This window comes from Oncorhynchus kisutch, linkage group LG30 (assembly GCF_002021735.2).
Source record: "Oncorhynchus kisutch isolate 150728-3 linkage group LG30, Okis_V2, whole genome shotgun sequence".
Lineage (NCBI taxonomy): Eukaryota > Metazoa > Chordata > Actinopteri > Salmoniformes > Salmonidae > Oncorhynchus > Oncorhynchus kisutch.
Window position 1 is genome coordinate 30562631 of NC_034203.2, and position 20412 is coordinate 30583042.

Genomic DNA, 20412 nt, shown 5'->3' on the forward strand with positions numbered 1-20412 from the left:
ACCTAGAACACCAAATAATACATGCAGAGCAGAATTAGGCCGATACCCACTAATTATCAAAATCCAGAAAAGAGCCGTTAAATTCTCCTACCACCTAAAAGGTTAGCGATTCCCAAACCTTCCATAACAAAGCCATCACCTACAGAGAGATGAACCTGGAGAAGAGTCCCCTAAGCAAGCTGGTCCTGGGGCTCTGTTCACAAACACAAACAAACCCCACAGAGCCCCAGGACAGCAGCACAATTAGACCCAACCAAATCATGAGAAAACAAAAATATAATTACTTGACCCATTGGAAAGAATTAACAAAAAAACAGAGCAAGCTAGAATGCTATTGGCCCTAAACAGAGAGTACACAGTGGCAGAATACCTGACCACTGTGACTGACCCAAACTTAAGGAAAGCTTTGACTATGTACAGACTCAGTGAGCATAGCCTTGCTATTGAGAAAGGCTGCCGTAGGCAGACACGGCTCCCAAGAGAAGACAGGCTATGTGCTCACTACCCATAAAATGAGGTGGAAACTGAGCTGCACTTCCTAACCTCCTGCCCAATGTATGACCATATTAGAGAGACATATTTTCCTCAGATTACACAGATCCACAAAGAATTCGAAAACAAATCCAATTTTGATAAACTCCCATATCTACTGGGTGAAATTCCACAGTGTGCCATCACAGCAGCAATATTTGTGACCTGTTGCCACAAGAAAAGGGCAACCAGTGAAGAACAAACACCATTGTAAATACAAACCATATTTATGCTTATTTATTTTCCCTTGTGTACCCTTAACCATTTGTACATCATTGCAACACTGTATTTATACGTAATATGACATTTGTAATGTCTTTATTGTTTTGAAACTTCTGTATGTATAATGTTTACTGTTAATTTTTATTGTTTATTTCACTTTTGTATATTATCTACCTCGCTTGCTTTGGCAATGTTGACACATGTTTCCCATGCCAATAAAGCCCCTTGAATTGAATTGAGTTGAGAGAACACTGAGAGAGAGAATATTGAGAGAGTGTGTGAGAGAGAGAGAGAGAACATTGAGAGAGAGAGAACATTGAGAGAGAGAGAGAGAGAGAGAGAGAACATTGAGAGAGAGAGGAAGCAAGAGTGAGAAAGCACATGTGAGTGAAAGAGGGAGAGAAGGAGTGCAAGGGAGCAAGAGAGAGAGCATGACAGAGAGATCTCCATTCTATTTGCTTATTCTGTTCACATGCTCCATGTACTGGCACTATAAGGATTGTCACAATGACCCACAATGACCCACAGGAGAAAAAAGATCCATATGTATAGTGATGTTGGAGAAGAAGTCATTTGGTAATGGCAGCAAGCCACGTTAATGTGCCACAGTCAGGAGTTAAAGCCTGCACATCCTCAGGGAGGAGTGTCATAAAAAATAACGCTGTAAAAAGAAGCGTGTAGCAATGCAGCATGATTGCTGCTCCATCTGCAGTGACTCAACCCCAGAGTGCTAGGTATAGAGGAATATATTCACCCTCTCTCTCTCTCTCGCTCACTCGCTTTCTCTTGCTGTCTTGCTGGCTGGCTCTCTTTGCCTTTGACTCTCTCTGTCTCTCAAACACACACACACACACACACACACACACACACACACACACACACACACACACACACACACACACACACACACACACACACACACACACATGCACACTCGTGCACACACACACATACACATGAATACTACATGCTAACAGACTAACATTTATAAAATATAGAAAGATTACATTCACTCATAATATTCTGACTAATGAATTTCCTTCCTTCCAGACACGTAGAGACACGCACATGGACACACACACACACACACACACACACACAAACACACAGGCACACACAAACACATGCACACTCATGCGCACACACACATGCGCACGTGCACACAGACACAAGCCATAAATACATTCATAAAATCCACATGCGTACACGTTTGCTCTCATTATGTGCAAAAATAGACATAAATGTACACACGTTTACTCAAGCAATCGTCCTCTGTCTTGCCTTTGTCAAACCAAACAGTACATTCCTCCCTGGTTGACTAATCTGTTCATTCTATAGAATCTCAGGATGAGGGAGACAATGAGGACGATCGGCCTGGACTGTCAAATCCTCTGCTGGAGGCTCTACATAGTAACACTGTCCATTGTCATGGGGTTTTCTAGTGTAAACATAAATGTAAGCATGGGCTACATGCTACTGTATAGATATGTGAGGGCTCTGGTGATTCATGGTGCATCCCATTTGCAGAGAACCATAAAGAGAGAGTATATTGTATGGGTGAGTGGATGCACACACTCATAAACAGTACATAGGAGTACTTGTACTCTTAGCATGATTTCTACATGCTAACAGACTAACATTTATAAAATATAGAAAGATTACATTCACTCATAATATTCTGACTAATACACACACACACACACACACACACACACACACACACACACACACACACACACACACACACACACACACACACACACACACACACACACACACACACAAAATACACACATGCAGCACAAATACATATCCAGATACACACACACTTCCTCTCTCTCAGGGTCATCTTGCACCCATTATTTTAGAGGGGGCACGAAGCACGTGAGGATGGGGGGGGGTGGTCCAGAGGGGTGCTGCCCCCCGGAACTTAAAGAATTTAGCATTTCTCAAACTGAAACAGCTTTTTCCTGCAATCTAGAGCCATAATCGCTATGCCTAATTCTATGGAAAAAAATATGTATTTTTTTCTGCATTGGTTATCTTAACTAAAACAGCTAGACAAGCTAATCTAACTTGATTGATAGCCTGAAATGGCTTGGTAGCTAGTTATGAGGTTAGGAGATTGGGAATCTATCTATCTGTCTAGCTAAAGTCAACTTCATAACATTTCTAGTTGGCTGGTATTACAGAGAAAAAAACGAAAATGCTTTGTTATATTTGTTCATCAAGAAGTAGTCAATAGGCTACATAATAGATTACAAACATACCTCCTGCCCAGCAGTGTGTCACTCTACACTCTCTCTCCTCCACTGACGAATCTGTGCTCACTAAAGGATCTAGTGTCCTGCATTGGCATCTTTTTCCTCTGTGCACCTTAGAAGGAACCACTTACTAGGAAGAATAGGGTGGTTTCTTTTGCCTGGTCCAGTCAGTGTGTTCCCTCTGCAAAATACTGCTGACAGATCTTTTTTATAAATAGTTAGGATAAAACATGGGCTTAAAAGTAATGTTTAGTAAGTTATTTAACATTTGGTAAATAAAAAACAGGGGCACGAGGATTGTGCCACTTATGGGCATGACGCCACTGCTCTCTCTCTCCCACAGTTCAGGGTAGGCACTGTGACTTTACTCATCCGTGGCCTGCTCCAATGCAGATGTTCTCACCACCTCATTAACCCCCACCAATGGGAGCTGCCTGTACGCAGCTGCGCAGCCCATAGGCTGTTTCTCTTGCTCACTCTCTCTCTCACCAGGCTGAAGGCTGGCATGAGAAAAACCACTGGCAGCGATTCAACACACACACACAAACACACACAACCCACACACTACACTCTTAGAAAAAGAGGCTCCAAAATGGTTCTTCGGGTGTCCCCGTAGGAGAATCCTTTTTGGTTCCAGGTAAAACCCTTTTTGGTTCCAGGTAGAACCATTTTGGGTTCCATGTCGAACCCTCTGTGGAAAGGGTTATACATGGAACCCATAATGGTTCTACTTGGAACCAAAATTATTATTCAAAGGGTTCTCCTATGGAGACAGTCGACGAACCCTTTTAGGTTCTAGATAGCACCTTGCACATCAAACTACTACACACAGACAGACCTACTCTAGAACAAACACATGCATAATTGTATTTTTAGACCAAACATAACCTTGTTCAAGGCCAGAAATAGGTACTGGTAGTGACAGAGGCTTGTATCTCTCTAGTACTTTCAATTACACTTTGGGAGGAGGTTCATATCAATTTGATATCTTTTCCTACAATCTTCAAAGCAGCACTGCTTCCAACAACAGGGGATGTAACTACTACCGCCTTAACGGTGGTGGTGGTGGTAACCATAGCAACTGCCGGCGGTGACTGTGGAGTGGAGGGAGGTCAGGGGTTGAGTACTGTTCAGTGGAAAATAAGATCCCCTCCTTGCCTTACACACACACACACACACGCATGCAAACAGACACACACACACAGACACACACACAGGCACACACACAGACACACACACACACACATCCCCTCCTAACCCAGCTGAGACGGCAGCTCTGAAGATTAGCATCCAGCAGCAGCAGGAGGACCAGGAGGGGAGTCTGTCCTTCCTTCCACCATCTTGCTGAGTGATTCTGGAGGTCTCGGGCTCCTCTGACCCAGACCTGAATCACTGCTTACACCCCTCTGAGTGGATGAGCATGGGACTCTCTCACTGGGGCTGGGGGTCACGGGTGTCACCAATACCTCCTGGGACTACTTGGAAAACAATTGTTACTGAGGCGACTTTTCTGGCTAAGAAAATAAAAGTGAAAATTCCTGATTCACAATATTCTGCTGACACAAACTGTACTGTGCTGGCTTTGATATTTTCTTTCCACATTGTCCTTTCCAGCACAGTTTCAGCAGGCGTGGTGGATGTGTAACCAAGGCAGTGCAGTCAGGTTGGCTCAGCCCAGTAGGGTGATAAGAGCAGGCCTGTAAGCCTCTTCATTCAGGACTGAGTCTCTGCCAAAGTAAATGATTAATTCAGTCAATCCATCGATGTCTGTAGTGGGTACTACCTGGAATCTTTACAGCAACGAAAAACCCACAGGTGGTTGCTTTACTTACCATCGTCATGGCAACTGGTCGGTGGAAATTGGAGGAGTTGGTACTGTCGGTCGCTGTGGAGAAGAAAATTTCCTTTCACTTAGAAAGTGTAGTGCCTGCCTTCCTGCCTAGCTAGTGTTGTGGATGGTTTTCTACTAAGCTAAGTCTTTTAGGTGCTCTCTGACTCATCATTTAGCCACACAGTATCAGTGGTGTGTGTATCAGAGGAGGCTGGTGGGAGGAGCTATTGGAGGATGGGCTCATCGTAATGGCTGGAATGGAATCAATGGAACAGAGTCAAACATATGGTTTCCATGAGTTTGATGTTTGGTACCATTCCAGGCATTCCAATGACTGTCCTCCTATAGCTCATACCACCAGCCTCCTCTGGTGTGTGTGTATGTACGTATGGGAGGAAGCCACCACTGTCCAGGTGGGTCGTGTAGACCCCTGGGCCAGTCCACAGACAGACCAGGGTGGGGGGTGGAAGGTAGGGGATGTAGGGGTAAACTGGGCACTATTGCCAGCCATCTGCCTGTCAGGGCCGCTCCATTACAGATCCCTAACACACACACACAAGAACACACATACAGAAACACACACACACACGAGAACACGCACGAGTACACACATGTACAGAAAGACACACGAGGACACACGTGAGAACACACATACAGAAACACACACACACACGAGAACACACACGAGTACACACATATACAGAAACACACACGAGGACACACACGAGAACACACGCACACACACTCTCTGGCTCCAGTGCTCCCTTCACTATCACAGAAGGACAAAAAAATATACTTTTGTTAACGAACACTCACACTTTTTCATATCTTAATTTTAAAAAATCCTTACTAGCTCTGACCTTGCTGATAGCTACTTTATTGAGGAAAAATGTACTTACTATGACTGTGATCTGTGGATGTCTCACCTAAATGCCTTAAGGTGAATGCACTAACTGTAAGTCACTAGATAAGAGCGTCTGCTGAATGACTAAAACGAAAAAATATATAAAAATGACAGTGACAGCCGTCAGACAGATCGATGTTAGTCATTCGTGCCTTAGTCACAGTGATGCAGTAGTGTTATAGAGTCAAATTAGTCTTATACAGCAGTGTTATAGGGCAACAGTAGTTTTATACAGTAACAGCAGTGTTATACAGTAGATATATACAGTAACAGTAGTGTTATACAGTAGTGTTATACAGTAACAGTAGTGTTATAGAGTAAAATTAGTCTTATACAGCAGTATTATAGGGCAACAGTAGTTTTATACAGTCACAGCAGTGTTATACAGTAGATATATACAGTAACAGTAGTGTTATACAGTAGTGTTGTACAGTAACAGTAGAGTTATAGATTAGTCTTATACAGCAGTGTTATAGGGCAACAGTAGTTTTATACAGTAACAGCAGTGTTATACAGTATATATAGTAACAGTAGTGTTATACACTAGTGTTAAACAGTAACAGTAGTGTTATAGAGTAAAAGTAGTCTTATATAGTAGTGCTATACAGTAACAGTAGTGTTATACAGTAACAGTAGTGTTATACAGTAACAGTAGTGTTATACAGTAACAGCAGTGTTATACAGTAACAGTAGTGTTATACAGTAACAGCAGTGTTATACAGTAACAGTAGTGTTATAGAGTAGTGTGATACAATAACAGTAGTGTTATAGAGTAACAGTAGTGTTATACAGTAACAGTAGTGTTATACAGTAACAGCAGTGTTATACAGTAACAGTTGTGTTATACAGTAACAGTAGTGTTATACAGTAACAGTAGTGTTATACAGTAACAGCAGTGTTATACAGTAACAGTAGTGTGAAACAGCAACAGTAGTGTTATACAGTAACAGTAGTGTTATACAGAAGTGTGATACAGTAGTGTTATACAGTAACAGTAGTGTTATACAGTAACAGTAGTGTTATACAGTAACAGCAGTGTTATACAGAAGTGTGATACAGTAGTGTTATACAGTAACAGTAGTGTTATACAGTAATAGTAGTGTTATACAGAAGTGTGATACAGTAGTGTTATACAGTGTATATAGTAACAGTAGTGTTATACACTAGTGTTAAACAGTAACAGTAGTGTTATAGAGTAAAAGTAGTCTTATATAGTAGTGCTTTACAGTAACAGTAGTGTTATACAGTAACAGTAGTGTTATAGAGTAAAAGTAGTCTTATATAGTAGTGCTTTACAGTAACAGTAGTGTTATACAGTAACAGCAGTGTTATACAGTAACAGTAGTGTTATACAGTAACAGCAGTGTTATACAGTAACAGTAGTGTTATAGAGTAGTGTGATACAATAACAGTAGTGTTATAGAGTAACAGTAGTGTTATACAGTAACAGTAGTGTTATACAGTAACAGTAGTGTTATACAGTAACAGCAGTGTTATACAGTAACAGTAGTGTGAAACAGCAACAGTAGTGTTATACAGTAACAGTAGTGGTATACAGTAACAGTAGTGTTATACAGAAGTGTGATACAGTAGTGTTATACAGTAACAGTAGTGTTATACAGTAACAGTAGTGTTATACAGTAACAGCAGTGTTATACAGAAGTGTGATACAGTAGTGTTATACAGTAACAGTAGTGTTATACAGTAATAGTAGTGTTATACAGAAGTGTGATACAGTAGTGTTATACAGTAACAGTAGTGTTATACAGTAACATCAGTGTTATACAGTAACAGTTGTGTTATACAGTAACAGTAGTGTTATACAGTAACAGTAGTGTTATACAGTAACAGCAGTGTTATACAGTAACAGTAGTGTGAAACAGCAACAGTAGTGTTATACAGTAACAGTAGTGTTATACAGTAACAGTAGTGTGAAACAGCAACAGTAGTGTTATACAGTAACAGTAGTGTTATACAGTAACAGTAGTGTTATACAGTAAAAGTAGTGTGATACATTAGTGTTATACAGAAACGGTAGTGTTACACAGTAACAGTAGTGTTATACAGTAGTGTTATACAGTAACAGTAGTATAATACTGTAGTGTGATAAAGTAACAGTAGTGTTATACAGTAGTGTGATACAGTAGTGTGATACAGTAACAGTAGTGTTATACAGTAACAGTAGTGTTATACAGTAGTGTGATACAGTAGTGTGATACAGTAGTGTGATACAGTAACAGTAGTGTGATACAGTAGTGTGATACAGTAGTGTTATACAGTAACAGTAGTGTTATACAGTAGTGTGATACAGTAGTGTGATACAGTAACAGTAGTGTTATACAGTAGTGTGATACAGTAACAGTAGTGGGATACAGTAGTGTTATACAGTAGTGTGATACAGTAGTGTTATACAGTAACAGTAGTGGGATTCAGTAGTGTGATACAGTAGTGTTATACAGTAACAGTAGTGTTATACAGTAGTGTTATACAGTAACAGTAGTGGGACACAGTAGTGTTATACAGTAGCGTTATACAGTAACAGTAGTGGGATACAGTAGTGTTATACAGTAACAGTAGTGGGATTCAGTAGTGTGATACAGTAGTGTTATACAGTAACAGTAGTGTTATACAGTAGTGTTATACAGTAACAGTAGTGGGACACAGTAGTGTTATACAGTAGCGTTATACAGTAACAGTAGTGGGATACAGTAGTGTTATACAGTAACAGTAGTGGGATACAGTAGTGTTATACAGTAGTGTTGTACAGTAACAGTAGTGGGATACTGTAGTGTAATACAGTAGTGTTATACAGTAACAGTAGTGGGATTCAGTAGTGTGATACAGTAGTGTCATACAGTAGTGTTATACAGTAACAGTAGTGGGATACAGTAGTGTGATACAGTAGTGTTATACAGTAACAGTAGTGGGATACAGTAGTGTGATACAGTAGTGTTATACAGTAACAGTAGTGTTATACAGTAGTGTTATACAGTAACAGTAGTGGGACACAGTAGTGTTATACAGTAGCGTTATACAGTAACAGTAGTGGGATACAGTAGTGTTATACAGTAACAGTAGTGGGATTCAGTAGTGTGATACAGTAGTGTTATACAGTAACAGTAGTGGGATACAGTAGTGTGATACAGTAACAGTAGTGGGATACAGTAGTGTTATACAGTAGTGTGATACAGTAGTGTTATACAGTAACAGTAGTGGGATTCAGTAGTGTGATACAGTAGTGTTATACAGTAACAGTAGTGTTATACAGTAGTGTTATACAGTAACAGTAGTGGGACACAGTAGTGTTATACAGTAGCGTTATACAGTAACAGTAGTGGGATACAGTAGTGTTATACAGTAACAGTAGTGGGATTCAGTAGTGTGATACAGTAGTGTTATACAGTAACAGTAGTGTTATACAGTAGTGTTATACAGTAACAGTAGTGGGACACAGTAGTGTTATACAGTAGCGTTATACAGTAACAGTAGTGGGATACAGTAGTGTTATACAGTAACAGTAGTGGGATACAGTAGTGTTATACAGTAGTGTTGTACAGTAACAGTAGTGGGATACTGTAGTGTAATACAGTAGTGTTATACAGTAACAGTAGTGGGATTCAGTAGTGTGATACAGTAGTGTCATACAGTAGTGTTATACAGTAACAGTAGTGGGATACAGTAGTGTGATACAGTAGTGTTATACAGTAACAGTAGTGGGATACAGTAGTGTGATACAGTAGTGTTATACAGTAACAGTAGTGTTATACAGTAGTGTGATACAGTAGTGTGATACAGTAACAGTAGTGTTATACAGTAGTGTGATACAGTAACAGTAGTGGGATACAGTAGTGTTATACAGTAGTGTGATACAGTAGTGTTATACAGTAACAGTAGTGGGATTCAGTAGTGTGATACAGTAGTGTTATACAGTAACAGTAGTGTTATACAGTAGTGTTATACAGTAACAGTAGTGGGACACAGTAGTGTTATACAGTAGCGTTATACAGTAACAGTAGTGGGATACAGTAGTGTTATACAGTAACAGTAGTGGGATTCAGTAGTGTGATACAGTAGTGTTATACAGTAACAGTAGTGGGATACAGTAGTGTGATACAGTAACAGTAGTGGGATACAGTAGTGTTATACAGTAGTGTGATACAGTAGTGTTATACAGTAACAGTAGTGGGATTCAGTAGTGTGATACAGTAGTGTTATACAGTAACAGTAGTGTTATACAGTAGTGTTATACAGTAACAGTAGTGGGACACAGTAGTGTTATACAGTAGCGTTATACAGTAACAGTAGTGGGATACAGTAGTGTTATACAGTAACAGTAGTGGGATTCAGTAGTGTGATACAGTAGTGTTATACAGTAACAGTAGTGTTATACAGTAGTGTTATACAGTAACAGTAGTGGGACACAGTAGTGTTATACAGTAGCGTTATACAGTAACAGTAGTGGGATACAGTAGTGTTATACAGTAACAGTAGTGGGATACAGTAGTGTTATACAGTAGTGTTGTACAGTAACAGTAGTGGGATACTGTAGTGTAATACAGTAGTGTTATACAGTAACAGTAGTGGGATTCAGTAGTGTGATACAGTAGTGTCATACAGTAGTGTTATACAGTAACAGTAGTGGGATACAGTAGTGTGATACAGTAGTGTGATACAGTAACAGTAGTGGGATTCAGTAGTGTGATACAGTAGTGTTATACAGTAGTGTTATACAGTAACAGTAGTGGGATTCAGTAGTGTTATACAGTAGTGTTATACAGTAACAGTAGTGTTATACAGTAACAGTAGTGGGATTCAGTAGTGTGATACAGTAGTGTGATACAGTAGTGTACAATAACAGTAGTGTTATACAGTAGTGTGATACAATAACAGTAGTGTTATACAGTAGTGTGATACAGTAGTGTTATACAGTAATTAGTAGTGGGATTCAGTAGTGTGATACAGTAGTGTACAATAACAGTAGTGTTATACAGTAGTGTGATACAATAACAGTAGTGTTATACAGTAGTGTGATACAGTAGTGTGATACAGTAGTGTGATACAATAACAGTAGAGTGATACAGTAGTGTTATACAATAACAGTAGTGTGATACAGTAGTGTGATAAAATAACAGTAGTGTGATACAGTAGTGTGATACAATAACAGTAGTGTTATACAGTAGTGTTATACAGTAGTGTTATACAATAACAGTAGTGGGATTCAGTAGTGTGATACAGTAGTGTACAATAACAGTAGTGTTATACAGTAGTGTGATACAATAACAGTAGTGGGATTCAATAGTGTGATACAGTAGTGTTATACAGTAACAGTAGTGGGATTCAGTAGTGTGATACAGTAGTGTACAATAACAGTAGTGTTATACAATAACAGTAGTGTTATACAGTAACAGTAGTGGGATTCAGTAGTGTGATACAGTAGTGTACAATAACAGTAGTGTTATACAGTAGTGTGATACAATAACAGTAGTGTTATACAGTAGTGTGATACAGTAACAGTAGTGGGATTCAGTAGTGTTATACAGTAGTGTTATACAGTAGTGTGATACAGTAACAGTAGTGGGTTTTCAGTAGTGTGATACAGTAGTGTACAATAACAGTCGTGTTATACAGTAGTGTGATACAATAACAGTAGTGTTATACAGTAGTGTACAATAACAGTCATGTTATACAGTAGTGTGATACAGTAACAGTAGTGTGATACAGTAGTGTGATACAGTAGTGTTATACAGTAGTGTTATACAGTAGTGTTATACAGTAACAGTAGTGGGATTCAGTAGTGTTATACAGTAGTGTGATACAGTAGTGTACAACAACAGTAGTGTTATACAGTAGTTTGATACAGTAGTGTACAATAACAGTAGTGTTATACAGTAGTGTGATACAGTAGTGTACAATAACATTAGTGTTATACAGTAGTGTGATACAGTAGTGTACAATAACAGAAATGTTATACAGTAGTTTGATACAGTAGTGTACAATAAAAATAGTGTTATACAGTAGTGTACAATAACAGTAGTGTTATACAGTAGTGTGATGCAATAACAGTAGTGTTATACAGTAGTGTGATGCAATAACAGTAGTGTTATACAGTAGTGTTATACAGTAACAGTAGTGTGATACAGTAGTGTTATACAGTAGTGTTATACAGTAGTGTACAATAACAGTATTGTTATACAGTAGTGTGATACAATAACAGTAGTGTGATACAATAACAGTAGTGTTATACAGTAACAGTAGTGTGATTCAGTAGTGTGATACAGTAGTGTTATACAGTAGTGTTATACAGTAACAGTAGTGGGATTCAGTAGTGTGATACAGTAGTGTACAATAACAGTATTGTTATACAATGGTGTGATACAATAACAGTAGTGTTATACAGTAGTGTGATACAATAACAGTAGTGCTATACAGTAGTGTGATACAATAACAGTAGTGTTATATAGTAGTGTGATACAAGAACAGTAGTGTTATACAGTAGTGTTATACAGTAGTGTGATACAATAACAGTAGTGTTATATAGTAGTGTGATGCAATAACAGTAGTGTTATTCAGTAGTGTTATACAGTAGTGTTATACAGTAACAGTAGTGGGATTCAGTAGTGTTATACAGTAGTGTGATACAGTAGTGTACAACAACAGTAGTGTTATACAGTAGTTTGATACAGTAGTGTACAATAACAGTAGTGTTATACAGTAGTGTGATACAGTAGTGTACAATAACATTAGTGTTATACAGTAGTGTGATACAGTAGTGTACAATAACAGAAATGTTATACAGTAGTTTGATACAGTAGTGTACAATAAAAATAGTGTTATACAGTAGTGTACAATAACAGTAGTGTTATACAGTAGTGTGATGCAATAACAGTAGTGTTATACAGTAGTGATATACAGTAACAGTAGTGTGATTCAGTAGTGTGATACAGTAGTGTTATACAGTAGTGTTATACAGTAGTGTTATACAGTAGTGTACAATAACAGTATTGTTATACAGTAGTGTGATACAATAACAGTAGTGTGATACAATAACAGTAGTGTTATACAGTAACAGTAGTGTGATTCAGTAGTGTGATACAGTAGTGTTATACAGTAGTGTTATACAGTAGTGTTATACAGTAGTGTGATACAATAACAGTAGTGTGATACAATAACAGTCGTGTTATACAGTAGTGTTATACAGTAACAGTAGTGGGATTCAGTAGTGTGATACAGTAGTGTACAATAACAGTATTGTTATACAATGGTGTGATACAATAACAGTAGTGTTATACAGTAGTGTGATACAATAACAGTAGTGCTATACAGTAGTGTGATACAATAACAGTAGTGTTATATAGTAGTGTGATACAAGAACAGTAGTGTTATACAATAGTGTTATACAGTAGTGTGATACAATAACAGTAGTGTTATATAGTAGTGTGATGCAATAACAGTAGTGTTATTCAGTAGTGTTATACAGTAGTGTTATACAGTAACAGTAGTGGGATTCAGTTGTGTGATACAATAACCGTAGTGTTATACAGTAGTGTGATACAATAACAGTATTGTTAGACAATGGTGTGATAGAATAACAGTGGTGTTATACAGTAGTGTGATACAATAACAGTAGTGCTATACAGTAGTGTGATACAATAACAGTAGTGTTATACAGTAGTGTACAATAACAGTAGTGTTATACAGTAGTGTGATACAAGAACAGTAGTGTTATACAGTAGTGTTATACAGTAGTGTGATACAATAACAGTAGGGTTATACAGTAGTGTTATACAATAACAATAGTGTTATACAGTAGTGTGATACAATAACAGTAGTATTATACAGTACACTCCAGGGGCTACAGTGTTTCACGACAGTGTATCACGACCGTCTGTCTCACAGCCTATAGGCTACTTCTGCTGCTGGGAATAGAGGACAGTCATCTCCTGTTTGATTGACACGCTCTGTTTGGATAAGGCCTTAGGTGTAAGGGGCAAAGTGACAATGTCAATAAGTGATATTTACACAGAGCACAAAGAGGAAGGCCCTCTGGAAATAAGATACCTATCTCGCCCAGTTGGTCTTTACCATTTGCTTCTCCTTCTCCTTCTGCTTCTCCTTCTCCTTCTCCTTCTTCTTCTGCTTCTCCTTCTCCTTCTCCTTCTCCTCCTTACTCTCCCGCTCCTTCTCCCTCTCCTTCTCCTTCTCCTCCTTACTCTCCCGCTCCTTCTCCCTCTCCTTCTCCTTCTCTCTCCCACTTCTTCTCCTTCTCCTTCTCCTTCTCATCCTTACTCTCCCGCTCCTTCTCCCTCTCCTTCTCCTTCTCTCTCCCACTTCTTCTCCTTCTCCTTCTCCCTCTCCTTCTCCTTCTCCTCCTTACTCTCCCGCTCCTTCTCCCTCTCCTTCTCCTTCTCTCTCCCACTTCTTCTCCTTCTCCTTCTCCTTCTCCTCCTTACTCTCCCGCTCCTTCTCCCTCTCCTTCTCCTTCTCTCTCCCACTTCTTCTCCTTCTCCTTCTCCTTCTCCTCCTTACTCTCCCGCTCCTTCTCCCTCTCCTTCTCCTTCTCTCTCCCACTTCTTCTCCTTCTCCTTCTCCTTCTCATCCTTACTCTCCCGCTCCTTCTCCTTCTCTCTCCCACTTCTTCTCCTTCTCCTTCTCCTTCTCATCCTTACTCTCCCGCTCCTTCTCCCTCTCCTTCTCCTTCTCTCTCCCACTTCTTCTCCTTCTCCCTCTCCTTCTCCTTCTCTCTCCCACTTCTTCTCCTTCTCCTTCTCCTATTCCCTCTTCATCTCCATCTACTTATCCCACTCCTTCTCCCACTCCCTCCCCCTCTCCTTCTCCTTCTAGCTCTACTTCTCCTCTCTTCCTCTCGGTTTCTCTAGTTCTTTCCTATATGTGTCCCTATTCTCTCTCTCTCGCTCTACCTCTATCTTTCTCTTTCAAATTATGTCTCTCTCTTGCCTAGTGTTGTATTTTTGTCAGTCCGTCAGTCTGTCTTCCTCCTTCTCTCTCTTCCTCCATCAGGTCTTCCTGCCAGTGGTGATGGTAGCCCAGCTCTACAACACTAATCCTGTGGGAAGTGAAGTCTAGGCTCTTGTGGGGCGGCTGGGAGTGGATTTGTAAGAGAAACACCAGTAAGCCTCTTCCCCCTGTCTTAATGGCAGATTAGAGTGTTGCTCAGAGTTAAGTCGACAAACACAGACACCGCAGGGCTGGCGGGCAGGCAAGGGCGAGCAGGCGTCTAAACAGGCAGGTACAGGAGCAGGGTGGAGGTGTGCATAGCTGAGAGTAGTTTAGAGTAAGCAATGTGTCAGTTATCAGACAGAGGAGGGATGAGAACAGCCATAGCGTACTCACTGTTAAATTAATCATTTTGTTGTATAAAATTGTATTTTTTATAAGAGGAAAAAAACGGCTTTATGGCTGACTACAGGATATTAAAAATGAACTATGCTGTTGAGAATTCAAACAGGTAGAAGTTCATGTAGTACTGTAACCCTCAAAGCAATTAACCCTGTGTTTGTGTCCACAAGAGAAGGTCATGTGATTAACATTTTACTGCAGTGGGCTAAATCAGGGTCACAGAGTAATTCTTGGTAGTATTACAGTTTTTCTGTCGCTTTGGTGCATTTTTCACATCATCCCTAACATGTGCAAAATAATAAGTGCATTTCTCAGAACAATTTGTACAAACTGCAATATACAATAGATATGTTTCTAAAGCTAGTCAGTCACTAAAAATCCTTAGTACATCTCTCAAAAGTAAATATTCATGCCAATGATCATGTCAGTGTCATCAGAATGATAAGTCATTGAGTCATTGTTCACGAACAAGGTCGTCAAAATGTTTAGGCATGTTGTCAATGTAACTGTGTACTTTGACAGTATTACCTGATGTAAACTTAGGCTACAGTTTGGATGACAGCTACTGTATTGAAAATGCACAAGGCTGCACTTCTATGGCATATATCAATTTCAACAGTACTCTGTACATATTACTGTATGGGGGTTATTGATTGAAAGAGACTGGACAACCCAAGGGGCACAAAAGAAAAAACACGTTTTTTTAAAGAAACACAGGAAACCACCCCTAAGGCACAACTTTGCCCGCAGCACTGTTGTGCTGTCTCCACACATCCAGATGTTCCTGTCTGTCGGCCCACATATTCTCATCCACATCACACCGGATATTTTCCCTTCCAATGCAACGTGGAAAGAATCTTTTGGAATGCCTTATCCATCCTCTGCAGGCGTCTACTGTGATGTCCTCACATGCTGCATCCATTGCAGCCAGCAGGGTCATCTGTGTGTGTGGCTGACGATCGTACACCTTCCACCTCCATGCTGAAAAGAACTCCTCAATTGGGTTGAGGAATGGTGAATAAGGTGGGAGGAATTCTATGAGCATCCTCGGGTGGGTCACAAACCATTGCCTTATGATGTTTGATCGATGGAAACTCACATTATCACAAATGACCACATACTTTGGCAAATCCTCTCTAAACAGACCCCTCTCATCATCAGGGATGAGAGCCCTGTAGAGAGTCTCTAAAAAGTTGAGTAGATGCTGGGTGTTGTATGGCCCTATAAGGGGGATATGGGTTAGGACACCATGCTCCGAAATAGCAGCATACATGGTGATACACATGGCCCTGTTGGCCTGGCAAATCCACAGTAGCTCTGTGACCGATGATATTCCGACCCTGCCTTCTGCATTAGGTCAGGTTGAAGCCAGCCTCATCCAGGTGTACAAAGTTGTGAGAGGGTTCACTTGATTCCAACTCCATTATACACTATATCCCAGAACACACAGTTGAATTTGTTTTGGTAAGGAAGAGTGACATAAAATGTACATATATTGCATGTTCCTTCCACAGCAATGGAAATGTGTGCAGTTTATGCTTACTGTACTATGTATCACTATAAAATGTTGCTGTAAAGTAGTTACATAGATAACTCTGATAGATAACTCTCCTTAACTCTGTCCTCATTCCTTTGGAATGGTACATGGTACAGCTGTTTCATACTCATCTGGTTTCTATGCAGCACCCTGTCGATGGTTGAGATGCTAACCGTATGGATGTTTTCAAAGACATCGTTGTCTTCTATAATGGTCCTTTGTATTTCCCTGAGTCTCATGGCATTGTTTGCTCTAACCATGGTGCAAATAGCCTCCTCCTATTGAGGTGTGAGAAGGCATCCTCTGCCACTGGTTTGAGGTACTCTTGCAGTCCTATGTGGGGAAAAATGCAGTGATGCATCGCACACTTTCGCATAGACAAAAACTATGCGAACACACATTTTACTGTAAAACATACAGGTGGGTGCATGTAAGGTGCAGTATGTATCTGTATAGAGTATATTTATGTATGCTGTGAAATACAAGTGGACTACTGTATTATGAAGCATTGTAGGAAGTATACAGTATACTGCTTATATACAGTAACAGTGCACTGTACATTGGTGGACATACCTGTTCTCTCTTCGAAACGTTTGAACTATTGAGGACACGGTTGATCTCCCAATATTCGGCTGCACCCTTCGACCCGCCTCAGCCATTGTAAGGCCATGATTGACAATATGGTCTACAATAGTGGCCCTTATGTCATCAGATATGCGCCTATGTCCTCTTCTGCCTCTTCCTCTGTTTTGCCTTCCACCACGAATCCTTGCTCCTCTTCTTCATCATCTTGGCTGTTGACCCTGTTCGTTTCCTGGTCCATCCATTATTGGAAAATTGCAACTCTGTGTTGTGGTCTGTCTATATAGTGGGGGAAAAAAGTATTTGGTCAGCCACCAATTGTGCAAGTTCTCCCACTTAAAAAGATGAAAGAAGCCTGTACAGAAAACGTTTGACCTCTGTCATTGCCAACAAAGGGTATATAACAAAGTATTGAGATAAACTTTTGTTATTGACCAAATACTTATTTTCCACCATAATTTGCAAATAAATTCATAAAAAATCCTACAATGTGATTTTCTGGATTTTCTTTCTCATTTTGTCTGTCATAGTTGAAGTGTACCTATGATGAAAATTACTGGCCTCTCATCTTTTTAAGTGGGAGAACTTGCACAATTGGTGGCTGACTAAATACTTTTTTGCTCCACTGTATATGCTTGCCAATTGATTCTTCATGAGATGCACCTTTGAGCAATTTAGACAACTAGTTGATTGTTGGTTGAACTAACACTACATTCCTTCATGAGTGAGGGTCAATTTCACCTGCACGATACATCAATTCACATTTTTGTACAAAAGGTCTAATCGAAATGTGTAAAACTATGCTTGACAGCTTATGACAAATAGTTCAACAATTTAGCATGTAATGGCTTATGCAAGGAACTAATGCCTAGATGTTTTGAGGGGTAAGACTATTCAACAGAGAACCATCTACTATATTTTGATCAACATGACATGAGCAATTGATAATGTGGAAAAAAGCTGACACTTGTACAGTATCAATTGCAATTTGTTAAAAGGAATACGAAATTGCTTTAATGATGTGCACAAGTGACTAGATGATTTGGAATTTGTACAAATAGTATCAAGAATTGCACTTTTGATCTAAGAAAGGCACCAAACGACTGAGAACAACTGTAAAGGAATACACATGAGTGTAACGCTCGTTGGAAGAAGTGGACCAGGGGGCAGAACCCTGGGTCTCTCTCTCTCTCTCTCTCGCTCCAATTCAATGGCCTTTATTGGCATGGGAAACAATGCCAAAGCAAGTGAAATAGACAATAAACAAAAGGGAAATAAACAGAAAACATTACACACACAAGTTTAATTTAAAATGTTATATCATTGGCCATGTACATTGTTGTAACAATGAGCAAATAGTTTTACGTATGAAAGGGAAGATGAATAAACAGATACACATAGGTTGTATTTACAATGGTGCTTGTGCTCCACTGGTTAACGTTTTCTTGTGGTCACAAGTCCAGCTGCTGGGGTAGCACACTGTGGTATTTCGCCCAATAGATAAGGAAGTTTATCAAGATTTGTCTTGTTTTCAAATTCTTTCAGCGTTTGTGTAATCTGAGGGAAATGTGTATCTCTAAAACAGGAGGCTGGTGGCACCTTAATTGGGGAGCACGGCTTGTGGTAATGGCTGGAGAGGAATCAGGGGAATGGCTTCCATGTGGTTGATGCCATTACATTTTCTCAGTTCCAGACATTATTATGAGCCACCCTCCCCTCAGCAGCCTCCTGTGGTCTCTAATATGGTCATACATTTGGCAGGAGGTTAGGAAGTGCAGCTCGGTTTCCACCTCATTTTGTGGGCAGTGGGCACATAGCCTGTCTTTTGAAAGCCAGGTCTGCCAATGGAGGCCTCTCTCGATAGCGAGGCCAGGCTCACTTAGTCTCTCTCGCTCGCTCGCTCTCTCTCTCTCTCTCTCTCTCTCTCTGTCTCTCTCTCTCACTCTCTCTCTCTCACTCTCTCTCTCGCTCTGTCTCTCTCTCTCTCTCTCTCTCTCTCTCATTCTCCCACACACTCACACTTCTCTGTGCTCATCCATTGTCACGCCAAACACATGTATGCCATGACGGACGATCGAAACTAGAGTTGGCTGCAGCAAATACAGAATGGGGCCAGGCTAGTGTCACATCACATTCAATTACCTACATCGAACACATTCATTGTATCTAGAGACATTGTGTGACCCAATGGGATCCAGTGGGCCCTGAGTGATGTCAGTATACATGTCTGCGTCCAAAATGGCTGCCTATTCCCAAGTACACAGTGGTCAGTAATTCATAAGGCTCTGACCTAAAGTAGTCCATAGAGGAGGAGTGCCATTTCAGATGCAGCCATGGTGTGTGAGGTATCCACTGTGCATCACATGGTGTGTGAGGTATCCACTGTGCATCACATGGTGTGTGAGGTATCCACTGTGCATCACATGGTGTGTGAGGTATCCACTGTGCATCACATGGTGTGTGAGGTATCCACTGTGCATCACATGGTGTGTGAGGTATCCACTGTGCATCACATGGTGTGTGAGGTATCCACTGTGCATCACATGGTGTGTGAGGTATCCACTGTGTATCACATGGTGTGTGAGGTATCCACTGTGCATCACATGGTGTGTGAGGTATCCACTGTGCATCACATGATGTGTGAGGTATCCACTGTGCATCACATGATGTGTGAGGTATCCACTGTGCATCACATGATGTGTGAGGTATCCACTGTGCATCACATGATGTGTCTAGTCTCATATGTAGGGCACTGGGCATCTCTCCGCTCATCACTTGAGGTGTGTAGGGCACTGGGCATCTCTCCGCCCATCACTTGAGTTATGTAGGGCACTGGGCATCTCTCCGCCCATCACTTGAGGTGTGTAGGGCACTGGGCATCTCTCCGCCCATCACTTGAGGTGTGTAGGGCACTGGGCATCTCTCCACTCATCACTTGAGGTGTGTAGGGCACTGGGCATCTCTCCGCCCATCACTTGAGGTGTGTAGGGCACTGGGCATCTCTCCGCCCATCACTTGAGGTGTGTAGGGCACTGGGCATCTCTCCGCCCATCACTTGAGGTGTGTAGGACACTGGGCATCTCTCCGCCCATCACTTGAGGTGTGTAGGGCACTGGGCATCTCTCCGCCCATCACTTGAGGTGTGTAGGGCACTGGGCATCTCTCCGCCCATCACTTGAGGTGT